Source organism: Populus nigra, chromosome 2, assembly GCF_951802175.1.
Source record: "Populus nigra chromosome 2, ddPopNigr1.1, whole genome shotgun sequence".
Classification (NCBI taxonomy): domain Eukaryota; kingdom Viridiplantae; phylum Streptophyta; class Magnoliopsida; order Malpighiales; family Salicaceae; genus Populus; species Populus nigra.
Window position 1 is genome coordinate 33,699,431 of NC_084853.1, and position 18,259 is coordinate 33,717,689.

The 18,259-nt window shown below is 39.0% G+C and overlaps 1 non-coding gene across 1 annotated transcript; it reads left to right on the plus strand.

Annotated features, from left to right (window-relative positions):
• Positions 1-17,348: 17,348 nt before the first annotated feature.
• LOC133684359 (small nucleolar RNA R71) lies at positions 17,349-17,452 on the plus strand. Its single transcript, XR_009837868.1, has one exon. It is a non-coding gene; the product is annotated as a small nucleolar RNA R71 (small nucleolar RNA).
• The last annotated feature ends 807 nt before the right edge of the window (positions 17,453-18,259 follow it).

Genomic DNA, 18,259 nt, shown 5'->3' on the forward strand with positions numbered 1-18,259 from the left:
ACCTTGGGCACCTCGGTTCATGCCCCTCCTTTCTAAGGAGGGCGGCTCAGTTTGTGTCCCTTGTCGGGTGCGTACCATCCTGAAATTCATCGCAACAACACATTTATTAATGATCCTCAGGATCCATACCAAGGGCTCTGATACCAACTGTAACGACTCGGATTTCTAAGCCCAACAATAGTAAATTTTTTTTATATATATATATTTAATACACCTGGTGCCGGTAATCAAAGAACTTGAATCCTTACATCATCAAAATACAACCCATACAATCAACAGTTCATTCAAAAGCGAATCTTACACAAACACATAATATTAGTGTTGCATGATTTGAAATTCATATTAAAAATATATATACATGGACATGAGTTTGCATTCTTATACTACTAATAGCCATCACAAAATTTTAAACAAAAAGGGTCTAATAAAAGTTATACATTCAGTACATTGATCCCTACAAAATACATTGTGAGTTCGAATGCATCTACTTAATTCTTTGCAAAAGTAGGTTCCCATGTATCGGGTATCCTAGACATCTTGTTGGTGTGACGTCCCTGCAGCAGTACAAAACATTTAAGAGAAAACAAATACTTAATAATAATAATAATATTGGTAACTAACGGCCTAGCAATTAAATAAGCATTAACATTTATAATTTCTTCATGTATTTGATGTAACAATTAGTAGTACATATAGATACACAAGTTTTCAAATGCCATTCGCCGAAACTAGTCGTTTATTTGTCCCGGCTATCCATCCGGATTCCATAGCAATAGCTGCGTCACTGCCAATCCTAAAATCGGCAGCCGAAACTACATCGCTGCCGATCAAGGAATCGGCAGCGAAACTGGGTCGCTGCCGAATTCTGTTTCGGCAGCGAAGACTGCATCGCTGCCGATCCAAAATCGGCAGCGGAAACTGCGTCGCTGCTGATTTCTGTATCGGCAGCGGAAACTAGGTCGCTGCCGATTTCTGTATCGGCAGCGAATACTGTGTCGCTGCCGATCCAGAATCGGCAGCGGAACTGCGTCGCTGCCGATCCACAATCGGCAGCGAAAACTAGGTCGCTGCCGATTTCTGTATCGGCAGCGAATATTGTGTCGCTGCCGATCCAGAATCGGCAGCGGAACTGCGTCGCTGCCGATCCACAATCGGCAGCGAAAACTAGGTCGCTGCCGATTTCTGTATCGGCAGCGAATACTGTGTCGCTGCCGATCCAGAATCGGCAGCGGAACTGCGTCGCTGCCGATCCACAATCGGCAGCGAAATCATCCCTTTTTAACCCGGCCATCCATTTGGATGCCATTAGCCGAAGCTAATCACTCTTTTGTCCCGGCCATCCGTTTGGATGCCATTAGCCGAAGCTAATCACTCTTTTGTCCCGGCCATCCGTTTGGATGCCATTAGCCGAAGCTAATCACTCTTTGTCCCGGCCATCCGTTTGGATGCCATTAGCCGAAGCTAATCACTCTTTTATCAACAATTAAGCGTTCGACAATTTAATATCGGTTCTAACAATATAGTAGTACTCAAGTTAAAATGTTCTAAGGATCAACGTATGAAAAAGAAAGGTGCAAGTCACCTACCTGTTCCACCTGTGGGTCGTTCCTGTCTTGATGATGGTCCAATCCCGACTGCACCACCTGAGACATCAATGGTCACAAATCAGCACAGTTGTATTTATTTTATTTTTGAATCACATTCATCATCACACTTATTTCAATAGTTCACATGTTCACATTAAAGTGTTCCCTATTTTACACCATCATATCATGAAATTGTTATTAGCATTTAAGTCATTCCTGCCTAGGAGGCTTATTGTAGGAATCGGCAGCGAGAACCGGTTCGCTGCGGGCTGCCCAATTCGGCAGCGAGAACTGGTTCGCTGCGGGCTGCCAGTTCGGCAGCGAGAACTGCACCGCTGTTGGCGCCACAGTTTCGCTGCACAACGCACAACTCGGCAGCGAATATCACTTCGCTGCAGGAGGTTCAGCTGCGGCAGCGAAACAGAATTTCGCTGCGCAACACACAACTCGGCAGCGAATATTAATTCGCTGCAGCAGGTTCAGTTGCGGCAGCGAAACAGAATTTCGCTGCGCAACACACAACTAGGCAGCGAATATTAATTCGCTGCAGCAGGTTCAGTTGCGGCAGCGAAACAGAATTTCGCTGCGCAACCCATAATCGGGAGCATCAATTTCAGCACAATCATCACAGTAGAACACCTTAATTCCAGCAACAAACATCACAGCAGAACACATTAATTCCAGCAACAACATCACATTAAATTCCAGCAACAATCATCACAGCAGAACACATTAATTCCAGCAACAATCATCACAGCAGAACACATTAATTCCAGCAACAACATCACAGCAGAACACATTAATTCCAGCAACAATCATCACAGCAGAACACATTAATTCCAGCAACAATCATCACAGCAGAACACATTAATTCCCCCTAGTTAAAGCCGGCCCTCTACCATGATTTGTTAGATGTTCTGAAATTGACTTTATTTCACTTTTGTTTGCTTGTTCTCTTGGTTAATTTCAGCTTCCTTCACAGCTGGCTTAGGTCTTAGATCAATTCTTTTCTTAGGGTTTTTTTCTTCTTCTTTATTTTTGTTTTTTGATCTTACGGGGGAGAGGAAGAGAGTTTCATGACCCATACCTTCTGAATTTAACTAAGTTTGAGGAAGGTTTGACACTATTCAGCTGCTGGTTCTCCTTCTTCTTTTTTTTTTTTTCCGGCTCTCCTTTGCCTCTCCTCTATGCAGCTGCCCACTCCTCTCTCAAGGTCTCATCTCTCCCTCACAAGTTCACAAAGTAATCTCTACTGGTCTGATTTACGTTTCTGTTGTGAAAGGGGAAGGGAAGAACGGCATGCAGCTGCTGGATTTGGAAGGAGATGGGTCATTCTCTCTCCCCTCTTTGTATTTATACTACCCATCCAATGAAATGGGTTGTTTGGGGGTTGGTTTAGGTGTGTCCTTATCCTTGTTTGGTTTATCTAAAACTAGTTTTACCCCTCCCTCCCAGCTCTGCGTCACTGTTCATTGAGAAATCGGCAGCGAAAACTGCATCGCTGCCGATTTCTGCATCGGCAGCAAAAACTGTGTCGCTGCCGATTTCTGCATCGGCAGCAAAAACTGTGTCGCTGCCGATCCAGAATCGGCAGCGGAACTGCGTCGCTGCCGATCCAGAATCGGCAGCGAAACTGCGTCGCTGCCGATTTCTGCATCAGCAGCGAAAACTACATCCATCATCATCCCTCTCTCTCTAAATATATATATATATATTTTCCTTTGGGTGTTTACAGGGGAGGTTTTATATTGTGAAGTAGCAATGGTCTCTACAGATAGAAAAGTGCTTACTGAGGTTTGGTTAATGGATTCAAGAGCAACATGGCATATAACTTCTAATCGAGATTGGTTTCATACATATGAACCCATCTTTAAAAGCTCAATGTTCAAGGGTAATGATCATGCTTTAGAGATTGTTGGCATTTGCACCATCAAATTGAAGATGTATGATGGCTTAATTCATACTATTTTAGAAGTGCGACATGTGAAAGGCTTATAGAAGAAAATTTTATCCGTGTGATAATTTGATATTCTTGGCTTTAAGATCTGAATAGACAATGGAATCATGAAAATTATCAAAAGAGCACTGGTTGTTTTAAAGGCAAGAAAGATAGCTGCAAACTTTTTTATGTCAATAAGAGAAACATATCATGAGGTAGAGGAGTCAATCGCATCAGCCAGTCCTTCAGAAGAGAAGACGATGATGTGGCATAAAAAACTAGGCCACATGTCAAAGAAAGGTTTGAAGGTAGAGGCGTCAATCGCATCAGCCAGTCCTTCAGAAGAGAAGACGATGATGTGGCATAAAAAACTAGGCCACATGTCAAAGAAAGGTTTGAAAATTCTCTCTAATAAAAAGTTACTCCATGGGCTTACAAAGGTTACTATACCCTTTTGTGAGCATTATGTTATAAGTAAACAACACAGGTTGAAGTTTGACACATCAACATCTAAGAGCAAATGCATCTTAGACTTGATTCATTCTGTGTTTGGCAAGCATTGATTGTATCCTTGGGAGGAGTAAGATACTTTGTATCATTTATAGACAACTTCTTTAGGAGATCTTGGGTGTATCCAATTAGAAGGAAGGCAGATGTGCTCGTAGTCTTCAAAACCTTCAAAGCGTGGGTAGAACTTGAATCTAAAAAGAAGATCAAGTGTTTGAGGATTGATAATAGAGAAGAATATACATGTGATGAATTTGATAACTTATGTCAACATGAAGGTATCAAAAGGCAGTTCACAATAATATACACTCCATAACAAAATGGAGTGGCAAAGCAAACGAACATAAATCTATTAAAAAGAACAAGAGCAATGTTGAAAGCTATAGGTCTAAGAAAGCCATTATGGGCAGAAGCAGTAAAAATCGCCTGTTATGTGATAAATCGATCTTCATCAACTGCAATTGAGCTGAAGACACTAATGGAGATGTGGACTAGGAAGGTAGCTGATTATTCTCGGTTGCATATAATTGGAAGTCCTGTGTACATGATGTATAATACTCAATAAGTTAGCAAACTAGATTCAAAATCCAGAAAATAGGTATTCTTGGGATATGCTGATGGAGTGAAGGGGTATCGTTTATGGGATCCCACTGCCCATAAGTTAGTCATCATTAGAGATGTTATATTTATAAAAGATAAAATGCAAATGGAAGAAAATAATAGCATTTTAAAGGAGACTACAGTAGTCCAGATGGTAAACACTCAGAATCATACTTCTTCTGAAACTACACTAGAGTATAGAGAACAAGAACAGATAGAGTCTGAAACCCCTAAAGTTCAACGGTCAACTCGTGAAAGAAGACCATCAACTTGACACTCAGAATATGTTACTAGGAGTAACATTGCATATTGTCTTCTAATAGAGGATGGAAAGCCATCAACTTTCTATAAGGCTATGAAAAGCACAAATGTATATATGTGGATGACAGCAATCTCAGAGGAGATTCAAACTCTACCTAAGAATAACACTTGGGATCTTGTTCCGCTACCACAAGGAAGGAAGGCCATTGGTAACAAATGGGTTTACAAGATAAAGCGTGATGGTAATGATCAAGTGGAGCGGTATCAGGCAAGATAAGTGGTGAAAGAATATGCTTAGAAAGAAGGAATAGACTTCAATGAAATATTTTCTTCCATGGTACGACTTACTACAATTAGATTAGTCTTAGCGATATGTGTTATATTTGATCTTCACTTAGAGCAGTTAAATGTGAAAATTTCATTTCTTCATGGAGAACTTGAAGAAGAAATTTATATGCTCCAACCACAAGGTTTTGCTGAAAATGGTAAGGAGAACTTGGTTCGCAGGTTGAACAAATCTCTATATGGTCTCAAACTGGCGTCAAGGTGTTGGTACAAGAGATTTGATTTGTAATATCCCATATCGGCAGGTGAGGGAGTGGTAGTTGACCTTATTAAGAGTGTTGATTGCCAACTTGTCATACATATTTTAGGGCGTCAGGCTCAGAAGTGAGCTCGCGTCACTAGGAACAAAACCATGAGGGCGTAAGGCCCAAAGCGAACAATATATGGCAGGCTGGGTTGGGCTGTTACATTTGGTATCAGATCCGACCTCACTGGTTGTCCAGTTGTGCCGACGGGGTCGTCGGGCTCCTTAAAGGGGGTGGATTGTAATATCACACATCGGCAGGTGAGGGGTGGTAGATGGCCTTACTAAGAGTGCTAGTTGCCAACTTGTCATACACGTTTTGGGGTGTCAGGCTCAGAAGTGAGCTCGTGTCACTAGGAACAAAATCGTGAGGGCGATAAGGCCCAAAGCGGACAATATATGGCAAGTTGGGTCGGGCTGTTACATGATTCCTTCATAATTAGTCTTGGGTACAATAGACTCAGTTCAAACCATTGTATGTATTACAAGAAGTTTGAAAAAGATGATGATATAATCATTCTATTGTTGTACGTGAATGACATGTTGGTAATAGGCCCCAACAAAGATCGAGTCCAAGAATTGAAGGCATAGTTGGCTAGGGAGTTTGATATGAAGGACTTGGGACCAACAAATAAGATTCTAGGGATGCAAATTGACCGAAACAGAAGTAAGAGGAAGATTTGGCTTTCTCAGAAGAATTATTTAAGGAAAGTTTTACGACGCTTCAACATGCAAGATTGTTAGTCAATTTCCACCCCATTTACTATTAACTTCAAATTATCCTCAAGTATGTCTCCTAGTAATGAAGCAGAGATGATGGAGATGTCTTAAGTACCGTATGCATCAGCAGTGGGAAGTTTAATGTTTGCCATGATAGGTACAAGACCAGACATTGCACAAGCAGCATGAGCAGTTAGTTGATAGACCAAATCTTGGTAGAGAGCATTGGAATACTATTAAGAGGATCTTGAGATACATCAAGGGTACCTCAGATACTGCATTATGTTATGGAGGATCAAATCTACTGTCAGAGGTTATGTTGATTCAAATTTTGCTGGTGACCTTGAGAAAAGAAAATCCACTACATGCTAAATGTTCAGCTGCACAAGCTTGTAAAAAAGCAATATGGATGAGGAAACTTATGGAGGAGCTCAAACATAAACAAGAGAAGATTCCTTTGTATTGTGATAGTCAGTGTGTCTTGCATATTGCAAGGAATTTAGTGTTTCATTCAAGAACAAAACACATAGATGTTCAGTATCACTTTGTTTGCAAAGTGATGAAAGATGGAAGTGTGGATTTTATGAAGATTCACACTAAGAAAAACCTAGCAGATGTTTTGACGAAACCAGTCAACACTGATAAGTACATATTGTGCAGATCCTCTTATGGCCTAGCAGAAACGTAAGTATATAAAGATGAAAAGTATACAAAGGAAAGAACAATCATAGATGATCAAGTGTGAAGACTTGATTAAATCATAAAAGTTTTCAAGTGGGAGAATGTAAAGCCAGCTGGACATTAATTGGTGCTGCCTAAGTCAACAATGTTAGGAACCAATTCGGTGCCACTTGCAACACCAATTAATGCCTCGTGTCTTTTGCAAGACAAAGGCATGGATGCTTGCCTATAAATAGATAGTGCATCTGTTGGTTAATTTCGCAAGTGCACGAATCGTAACAAGTAATAAAGTGATGAGCAGAGTATCGTCCCACGAGGATTTGTAAAAATTACTACTAATTACCAAAGTCTTTTAAATTATGATCTATTTGAGGAATCAAATGAGATAGTTTATGAAACAAAAATTAATGATAAAAAAAAACCAAATGATTAAATATTAATGAATTCAATTGTACTGGTTCTAGGATTTATGACTTACCGTAACTATGCCTATGTGAACTTTCTCGATTAAATTAATTACTCCTAATGTTGATAATTAGGTTTTCCTAATGTAAATATTAATCTCTCTCGAGCATCAATAAATTATTTCAACAAACAAATTTCATATACTCTACGAAAGTTCTAAACTTGTCGAAATTTATTAAGTACTGTAAAACCTGTAACAATTACAAAAGTTCCTAGGATATCTCTATCCTATAGATTTCTTAAGGTATTTCAAACAATAGCTAAAACAATTATCACTTCTCAGTTTCAAATTGAATTCTAAATCATGCAGATGTTGGCCAAACACACGCAAGCATTACACATAGAATGAAATACTCAACATCTTAATGTAATAATTCAATCGAAGAAATTGTTCACATATTCATAGTAAGGTTACATAAAAAATCCCAGAATGAAAGTCTATTCCATAGTTAGATTAAATAGAAACAAACTTCATACGATGAACATCACTCAAAAGCAGAGAATTTCAGTGGAAGAGATAGGTGTCCTCCTGGTCTTCAATATTTTTGCCTCTATTCTTTTTTTCCTGTTGGTGTCGCCTCCTCTGTTTTTCTTTCTATGTTGTAGGGTTTCTAAGTGTCTCCACTCTGTTTTTTAGACCCCGTTTCTCTTCTTTTATATTGTGGTTGTTCTACCCCTACAGTCATGAGGAAAGTTTCCTTTTCTGCATTGAATTGCTTCCTACCCAGACATTGCGGGCCAGATTTGAGGTAGGAAACGTGCGAATTCAAAGATCTCTATTTTTGGAGAAATTATAGAGAATCAAATTTTCTTTCTAGAGACACTAATCTTGAAATTTTTGGACCTCTGAGCGTTGAGATAAGGGCCATAAACCGAAACAGTCTTTGCAGTGCAGGAATTTCGGGCTGGTTCAATCCTTGTTTTTCAACTCGTTTTTTGTGCTTCGAAATAACAAAACTGAGTTATATGCCCTTCATATGTTTTGTAGACCTTCATCTCAACTATTTGAAAATGATGACAAACATCTGGAACTAAGTTGTATAGCTTCTTTTGCAGCACATAATGAATCACTGTTCAGTTTCACTACTGGGCTCTACCTGTTCAGTAACCTAATATCTGAAAACACATTAATTTCTCACAAGGTCAATAGTTCAAAAGGAGATTCAACATTCTAATTGTCTTGTGCAACATATCCAAAATATTTAAAAATCAAGGATGAATAGTGGAAAATATACATGCTAAAAATTCTCTTATCAAATACCCCCAAACTTGAATGTTTGCTTGTCCTTAAGCAAAAAGGAAACCATGAAAGCAGAGTGCTAAAAGCTCATGATAAGTTCAACTTTGACATTTAAAAGGCTCCATCGTGCAGCATTCACTTCTTAACTTAGCTCATAGACAATATTAGATAATGGAAAACTAAGCGTTCCTACTCTCTGTGTAGACCGTTGTACAAACTTCCAACTCATCCATGTGTTTCATGTATTTAGCATCCTTGAATCGTGCACAGTCATTCTGCCATTATTAATATTTCTTTTTTTTTTTAACAAGGTAGCCAACTTTAGGAGTAATAACACACTTTTATTTGTCTTTTGACAAGGGTTATTTTTTTAAATTTATCACTTGTCTTTTGACGCGAATACAAACATTTATGATGAATGCACCCGGTTACTTAACAGGTCATAAACTTAAAATGCTTTGCATACTCATATTTTAAGTTGTCGTTTGACATAAAAGTAAACATTTGTGATGAATACTCCTAGTTACTAAGCAACTCAAAACATTGGAGTAGATACACATCATATACTTATTCATTCACTTTCATACTCATTATCACTCCTTGTTTTGATATTTTTCTTAGAGGGTAATAACAAGAAAGAATAGCACACTTATCTCTTATGCATAACTACTCAATTCACATGATTGTGCTGGAAAAGTGTACTTCAATAATTCAACAGAAAATAGTCACGCTTAATCCAACATTATAAGATATTATCCGCTCTAAGCCAAGGAATATCATGGATACATCATGAAGCACCTAAAAATGTCAAAGTTGATCTTAAATGCATATCACTTTTCACCCTCTGTTTTTCTGGTTCTAGTGTGCAATGTCTTTCATAGTCAAAGCATGCAATGTCTCCCCCAAACTTAAATATCACATTATCCTTAATGGAAAAACAAAGAATAGAAAGGCTTACGAATACTTCCTTTTGACTATGTGTGTCGCACGTCGTGCGGCGTCGCGGCGAATATTATAGTTCCCAGTTTAAATCTAAAATGTAAATCTATTTGGCCAAATATGGGGAGACAAGAAATTCTTGTCGTTTATCGTTTGAAAATGGAATGGGAGTCACCACCTAGTATTTTGGTTACTAGGAACCCTAACTGGTCTTAGAGATCGGGTACGGGGACTGGTTGTGTAATGGGAAGATATTAGCACCCCAAATACGTCTTACCTAAGGTAAGCTGCATTGTTTGATTGTCTGATAAAAAGCTAAAGTGTTATCGTATTTCTAGTTGTTGGTCTGTCTATGGTTTAAGAAAAGTCCTCCTCAGTAAGGAGGTCCTTATCTTATCGGGTAAAAACCTAACCGTTCTAATGTCTATATGAAAAATATATTTTTAACATCAGGAATATGTGTTACGTATAAATTCGTAATCCAGATACTAAAAAAGAAGACAAAAAGATTTTTTTAGAATTTTTGAAATATTGGCCTAGTTCTCATGGCTCTAACAAACTTGTTGTTACAGCCAAAGTGCATACTAATACATATATTTTTTTTGAAATTTTTTTCTGGTATGAAAGTATGATGTGATGATTTTTTTTTTAATCTTTGGAGAGACTAGGCCGTATGCATGAAAACAAAACATTTTATATATATATATATTTTATATTTTTGATGTCTTGACGAAAATCGGGTATTTTAATACTGGATTTGTATCTTTACGGTATAAAAATACAAACCAATATTAAGCCATTTTGATGAAAAATATGCAGGAAAATCAACGATATTTTTTAGGATCTTTCAGATTTTTTTGAAAGCAAAACATTTTTTTTTACAATTTTTCGATGTTTTTGACGAAAACCGGGTATTTTAATACTGGATTTGTATCTTTACGGTATAAAAATACAAACCAATATTAAGCCATTTTGATAAAAATATGCAGAAAAATCAACAATATTTTCAAGGATTTTTCAGAATTTTTTTTTATTTTTTTCGATATATATCTATATATAAATAATATATATAACATTATAATAAATAATAAATAATGTTAGGTGGGCTGGGCTGGGCCGGCCCAACTAACTGGGCTGGACTCAGCCCCCAATAAGGGTTGGGCCGATCTCGGCCCAACATGGATTGGGCCAATCTCGGCCTAACAAAATCTTCTATTTTCGTCTGGGCCGGACCTGGCCCAGACAGCAGGGATGTGCCAGAATCAGTCTGGCCCACAAACACATGGCTGGGCCAGAACCAGTCTGGCCCAAAGAAAAAAAAACTACAATTCTGGGCCAGAATCAGCCTGGCCCAGCAACCTAACATCAGGGGGGGAATTATTTTCCCCCTCTCCTCCTGCATGCAGAACGCTATTTGCTCTGCATGCAGGGAAAAAAAAACATGAAAGCGCAGACAATTAGGGAGGGGGGAAGTTACCTGGCATGGAGGAGATGGTGCGTTGCTGGTCTGGCTGCTTCGCTGGCGGTGTTGCGGTGGAGGCCGGTGGCGGTGTTGTGGCTCACGGGCGGCGGCTCCAAACAGTAATGTTATTGCTTCAGGCGGTGGAAAAAAACGCTTATGTTCTTCCCTTCTCCTCCGTTCTCCTCCTCTTCTTTTGCTGCGTTTCCTTTCCCCTTTGGTTTGCTTTGTATCTTTACTGTTTTTTTCTTTCCCTTTTTTCTAAACCTCACAGTCCCTCTCCCGTTTGTGTCTTCCCTGGTTCTTTCCTTTTTGGTCCGTTTTCATCCCTCTCAGTTTGGGTTTACTGGTGGTTCCTTTCGGTTCCGGTTCTCCTTTCCTCTATTCACTTCCCCTTTTCTTTTTCTTTTTTGGTTCGTTCCTTTCTCTCTTTTCCTTTGTTATTTCTCTGCCTCTCTGTCTCCTCCTCCCTCTCCCGAGTGCTGGCGTTGTGGTGGAGTATTTATAAGGCAACAGGAGTGGGGGCTCTTTATTGCTGTGCATGGGGAGTAGGGCAGCGCCGGGTTGGCCGGCCAGTGAGCATGGCTGGCAAGGTGCGGCGCCCCTGACTTCTCATCATCAAGGCTTGGGGTTTCGAGACTTCTGCAGGGCACGCGGCTCGCAGGAATTAATGAAGAAAGAGGAAGAAAACTGTCTACCTTCCCCTGCTGCACGTCCGGGGGAAGGAGAAAGAAGAACAGTGTCGCTCAAAACGACACTATTCTGCCCCTTTTTTTTTAACATGAAACGGTGTTGTTTTATACAAAACGCGCCGTTTCATTTAAATGTGGCGCCAGCAAATGTTTTCCAAATCAGTCTTTAATTTATCCTTTGTTCTTTTAAGTCCTCACAATGTAATTTGGATTTTAAGAATTAATTCAATTGCATCCCTGCCAATTTCAATAGCCGCCCCTATAGTGGGCTGCCTTTTTTATTTTGGTCATTGGTCTCTAATTTATGCAATTTGACCCTCAATTGACCAATAAACTTCTAATTTCTTCAATTTGGCCCCTGATTGGGTTAATTACAGCCCCTTTATTTACGCGCCTTTTCTAATTTGGTCCTTGGTTTCAGATTTCCTCAATTAAGTCCGTAATTGGCCATTAAACTTCAATATGTATGCAATTAAGCCCTTGATTTGACCAAATCAACTCTTAAAAATTATAATTTGACCCTAGAACTTTAATTTCTTCCAATTAAAGCTCAAATTGACTTAAAAATCAATTTTTCTTGCAATCAAACCCTCTATAAATTCAATTAAACCTTCAATAAAATCCAATTAAGTCCATAAACCTCCAATTTTTGACTTTTCTCTTCAAATTAAATTTTCTTTTCCCACAAGGCTCTCATCATTCAAGTATATACTGTAAAAAATTTCAATCCTTGTATTTTGAACCTCCTTAATCATCTTTTCTGATCCTTTTCTAAGCGCTCCAACCTCCTATTATTTTTCTAATTTCTTCTGGCTATATATTTTTATTTTTATTTTTATTTTTGTGTGGGGACCCAAAAATGGGTTACGACAATGTGGGTGTGAGTTTGTTGTTGCTCTTGGTTATTTGCTTGTATGATCAATCCCTGCACAACTCAATGAAACAAATAAGGGGTTTTTTTTTAATGGGTTGCCTCCCAATCAGCGCTTAGTTATAGTCATTAGCTTGACTTTTCCATTTAGCTAAGATGAAGTGAGAGGGATATCATCCCTTTTTCCAATAGACTCTCCATTCCTGTAATGCTTCAGACGCTGCCCATTCACTGTGAATGTTCCCATTTCATCATGAGTGACCTCTACTGCTCCATAAGGAAATACCTTCACAACCGTAAATGGTCCTAACCACCGTGATTTGAGCTTACTAGGAAACAAGCGGAGTCGTGAATTGAAAAGTAATACCTGCTGACCAGGGACAAACTCCTTGCGTACAATGTGTTTGTCATGCCATGCCTTGGTTCTTTCCTTGTATATCTTGGCATTCTCATAGGACTCATTGCGAAATTCATCCATCTCATTAAGTTGTAAGATTCTTTTTTCACCTGCAACCTGCAGATCCATGTTCAGTTGTTTCATTGCCCAGTATGCCTTATGCTCTAATTCAATAGGAAGATGGCATGCTTTTCCAAAAACTAATCGATACGGAGACATTCCCAATGGTGTTTTGAATGCTGTGTGATATGCCCACAATGCATCATCTAGCTTTCGTGCCCAATCTTTTCGAGAATTACTTACCGTTTTCTCTAAGATTTGTTTCACCTCTCTATTTGATACCTCTGTTTGGCCATTTTTCTGAGGTTGATAAGCAAATGCTTGTTTGTGTCTGACTCTATACTTAGATAGCAGTGCTTCAAACTACTTGTTGCAAAAATTAGTTCCTTCATCACTGATGATGGCTCGAGGAGTACCAAATCTGGTAAAGATGTTCTTTCATAGAAAATTAAGTACCACCTTGCCATCATTTGTAGGCGTTGCAATTGCCTCGATCCACTTTGATACATAATCCACTGCTAAGAGAATGTATTTGTTGTTATATGATGAAGGAAAAGGTCTCATGAAATCGATGCCCCAAACATCAAATAATTCAACTTCTAGGATATTCTGCAGTGGCATTTCATTTCGTCGAGATATATTCCCAATATGCTGACATCTATCACAAGCAGTAACAAAAGCATGAGCATCTTTAAACATAGTGGGCCAATAAAAACCTGACTGCAGAACTTTGGCTGCAGTGCGTTGTGTTCCAAAGTGTCCCCTATATTCAAGTGTGTGGCTATGCTTCAATATGTTTGTCATTTCCTCTTCTGGAACACACCTCCTGATGACTTGATCTGCACAATGCCGATAGAGTATCAGCTCCTCCTAGAAGTAGTGTTTGACTTCATAAAAAAAATTCTTCTTTTGCTGGTAAGAAAACTCTGGCGGTATGATTTTACCGGCAAGAAAGTTGACATAATCTGCATACCAAGGAAATAATTTGTTAGTGGAAACTGCTAAGAGTCTTTCATCAGGAAAACATTCATTTATAACCATGAATTTAGGCTCCAGCTGTTGTGCCAATTCCAACCTTGAAAGATGATCTGCCACCACGTTCTCAGTCCCCTTTTTATCTTTAATTTCTACATCAAATTGTTGCAGTAACAGGATCCAACAGATGAGTCTAGGCTTGGCATCTTTCTTAGACACTAGGTGTCTAATTGCAACATGATCAGTATACACCAGCACTTTGTTTGCCATCAGGTAAGGCCGAAACTTATCAAATGCATAGACCACAGCAAACAACTCTTTCTCGGTTGTGGCGTAATTTAGCTGGGCATCGTTGAGTGTTTTGCTGGCATAATATATGGTCTGAAACACATTATTTTTTCACTGCCCCAATACTACTCCAATTGCATAATCACTTGCATCACACATCAGCTCAAATGATTTATCCCAATCCAGTGCAATTACAATAGGAGCTGTCACTAGCCTTTCTTTCAATAGCATAAAGGTTGTCTTGCATTCCTCATCAAACTAGAACTTTACGTCTTTTAGCAGCAAAATGCATAGTGGTTTGGATATTTTAGAGAAGTCTTTGATGAACCTCCTATAAAATCCCACATGACCCAGGAAACTCCTAACCCCTTTGACTGTAGTTGGTGGCAGAAGCTTGTCTATTGCCTCAATTTTAGCTATGTCTACCTTTATTCCTTTTTCTAAAATCTGGTGCCCCAACACTATACCTTCCTTTACCATGAAGTGACATTTTTCCTAGTTCCAAATCAAGTTTGTCTTTCTATAACGCTCCAAAACCAACGCCAACTTTGCAAGGCAATCATCAAAAAGAAGTTCCAAATATAGAAAAGTCATCCATAAAGACCTCAATGATCTGCTCCACCAAATCTGAAAAGATAGCCATCATGCACCTCTGAAAGGTAGTTGGTGCATTACACAACCCAAAAGGCATTCTTCTGAAAGCAAAAGTACCATAAAGGCAGGTGAAAGTGGTCTTCTCTTGGTCCTCAAGTGCAATGGCTATTTGGTTGTATCATGAATAACCATCTAAGAAACAGTAGTATTCATGCCTAACTAACCTGTCCAGCATCTGATCAATGAATGGTAGAGGGAAGTGATCTTTGCGTGTTGCCTTGTTGAGCTTTCGATAATCCATGCAAATCCTCCATCCAGTTACTGGTCTAGTAGGTATCAATTTGTTATCTGCATCCCTTACCACTGTCATTCCTCTGGCACAACTTGGATCGGACTTACCCATGAGCTGTCAGAGATTGGATAAATAACGCCAGCATCTAACCATTTCAGAACTTCTTTTCGGACTACCTCTTTCATAGTCGGGTTAAGCCTTCTCTGATGTTCTATTGTTGGCTTGACTTCATCCTCTAACAAAATTTTATGCATACAAATAGAGGGACTGATGCCTTTGATATCTGCCAATACCCACCCGAGAGCTGCCTTATGTTTTCTTAACACCCTCAACAACTTTTCTTCCCCTGTTTTGGATAGCTTTGTAGAGACTATCACAGGATAGGTGGAAGCTTCTCCAAGATATGCATACCGAAGGTGTTTTGGCAGAGGTTGCAATTCCAGAACTGGTGCTTGTTCATTGGTTGATTTTATTTTTGATGCTGGTTGTCCCAAATCTTCAAAGTATCTTCTACGGTTAGGTTCAAAAGAGTTCATCCATCATGTATATTCTACTATCTCAGCATCCCCTTCCCATACCTTATTTAAAAGACATGCTTCTAATGGGTCAGTTGGAAGCTTGACTTTGTCATTAATTAAGGATTCCACCACTTGAATGCTGAAACAACTCTCCCCCATATCTGGTTGTTTGATGGCTTTGAACACATTAAAAATCACCTCCTCTTCATTCACCCTTAACCGCAGCTCCCCTTTCTTCACATCAATTAACGCACCTCCAATGGCCAAGAATGGCCGACTAAGCAAGATAGGAATCTTATTATCCTCCTCCATATCCAGAATGATGAAGTCTACTGGAAAGATGAACTTGCCCATTTTCACCAGTACATCTTCAATTATTCCCCTTGGATGCTTCAATGACCTGTCAGCTAGCTACAGTGTTACTGTAGTTGGCTTTGCTTTACCTAAACCAAGCTTCTTAAAGATAGATAAAGGCATGAGATTAATACTTGCACCTAAATCACATAAAGCTTTTTCAAATATAGAATTTCCAATGGAACATGGTATAGTAAAACTCCTTGGATCCTTAAGTTTAGGAGGCAGTTTCTTCTGCAAAATGGCACTGCATTCCTCAGTAAGAGCAACAGTCTCATATTCCCCTAGCTTTCTTTTGTTTGAGAGGATGTCCTTCAAAAATTTCACATAGCTTGGCATTTGTCCAAGAGCATCTACAAAAGGAATGTTAATCTGCAATTTTTTAAACACATCAAGAAATTTAGAAAATTGCTTATCAAGTTTATTCTTCTTGAGACGTTGTGGAAATGGAATTCTCTGCATTATTTCTTGCGTTGGTTCTGGCAGAGGATCAAATTTTTTCATATTTTGAAGTGGTTTGGCCACTTGCTCCTCCTCTTCTCTTCCTACACCCTTATTTCCAATGGTTTGCTCCACTTCTTTTCCACTTCTTAAAGTTATGGCCTTGCATTGCTCCTTAGGATTAATTTTAGTTGTGCTTGGTAGATTTCCTTGTTGTCTACCCGTGAGCATGTTGGCTAACTAACCAACTTGAACCTCCAAATTTTGAATTGAAGCTGCTTGGTTCTGCATATTGGTATTTGTTTCAGTCATGAATTTGCTGGTGTTGTTTGCTAATTGTGTTATAGCTTCTTCAAGTTTTGATTTCTCTTTCATGTGCTCACTTGAAGATGGCATGACTGGATTCTTCATGACAGTTTGATTGTTCCATGAGAAATTAGGATGATTTCTCCAACCAAGATTATATGTTGCACTATAGGGGTTGTTCTGCCGACTATAGTTTGACATAAAATGAGCATGCTCTGCTTGAGAGAATGGGTTCCCAACCTGACACTCTTCACTTGTGTGATTTCCATGGCAAAAATCACACGTTGTATGGATGGCATTTGTTGACAGTTGAGTGGTTTTCAGTTGCTGAGTTAGTGAATGGACTTGAGCTGTTAATGTCGTGATTGCATCAATTTCGTGCACCCCAACAGTCTTCTTCTGTATACTTCTTTCATTTGGCCATTGGTAAATGTTCATCGCCATTTCTTCCAATAAGTTGTAAGCATCATCCTGTGACTTACTCATAAAAGCTCCTCCTGAAGCTGCATCAATTAGTGTTCTTGTGGAGGCATTCAATCCATTGTAAAAATTCTGCACCTGCATCCACTTCGATAGTCCATGGTGGGGCCATCGCCTGAGCAAATCCTTGTATCTCTCCCATGCCTCATACAATGGTTCACTCTCAAGTTGGGAGAAGTTAGATATCTCAACGCGTATTTTTGCTATCTTGGCTGGTGGAAAAAATTTAGCAAGGAATTTCTGAGCTAAATCTTCCCAGCTAATAACTGAATCTGCAGGCATGAAGTTTAACCAGTTCTTCGCTCTATCTCGTAGAGAAAATGGAAACAGTCTGAGACGAATGGCATCATCGGTAACGCCATTATACTTAACTGTGTCGCAAATTTCCAAGAAACTTGCAATATGGGCATTAGGATCATCACTTGGCAACCTATAAAACTGAATTGAGGTATGAATCATCTGCAGTATTGCTGGTTTGATCTCAAAATTATTGGCCTCAATCCTTGGTTTCCTGATAACAAAACGGATTCATGTCACCTGTGGGAGAGCAAAATCTCTCAATGCTCATGTGTCTTGCTCAAGATTTTCATTGTCTGCCATGATGCCTGAACTGTTTTGAGTCTCTCGCGTTTTCTTTCTTAATCCCCTTGTAGTTCTCTCGATCTCAGGATTATAAGGTAGCAACGATTTGTTTTGGTTGCTTCTCATACACTAGACAACACACCTAAAGAGTTGAAGACAAAAGGCAATCAAATTAGATCAAATTTAATTTATATTAATATTATTAGTAATTTTATCTAAAATCCCTGGCAACGGCACCAAAAACTTGTTGGTTAATTTCGCAAGTGCACGAATCGTAACAAGTAATAAAGTGATGAGTAGAGTATCGTCCCACGAGGATTTGTAAAAATTACTACTAATTACCAAAGTCTTTTATATTATGATCTATTTGAGGAATCGAATGAGATAGTTTATGAAACAAAAATTAATGATAAAAAAACAAAC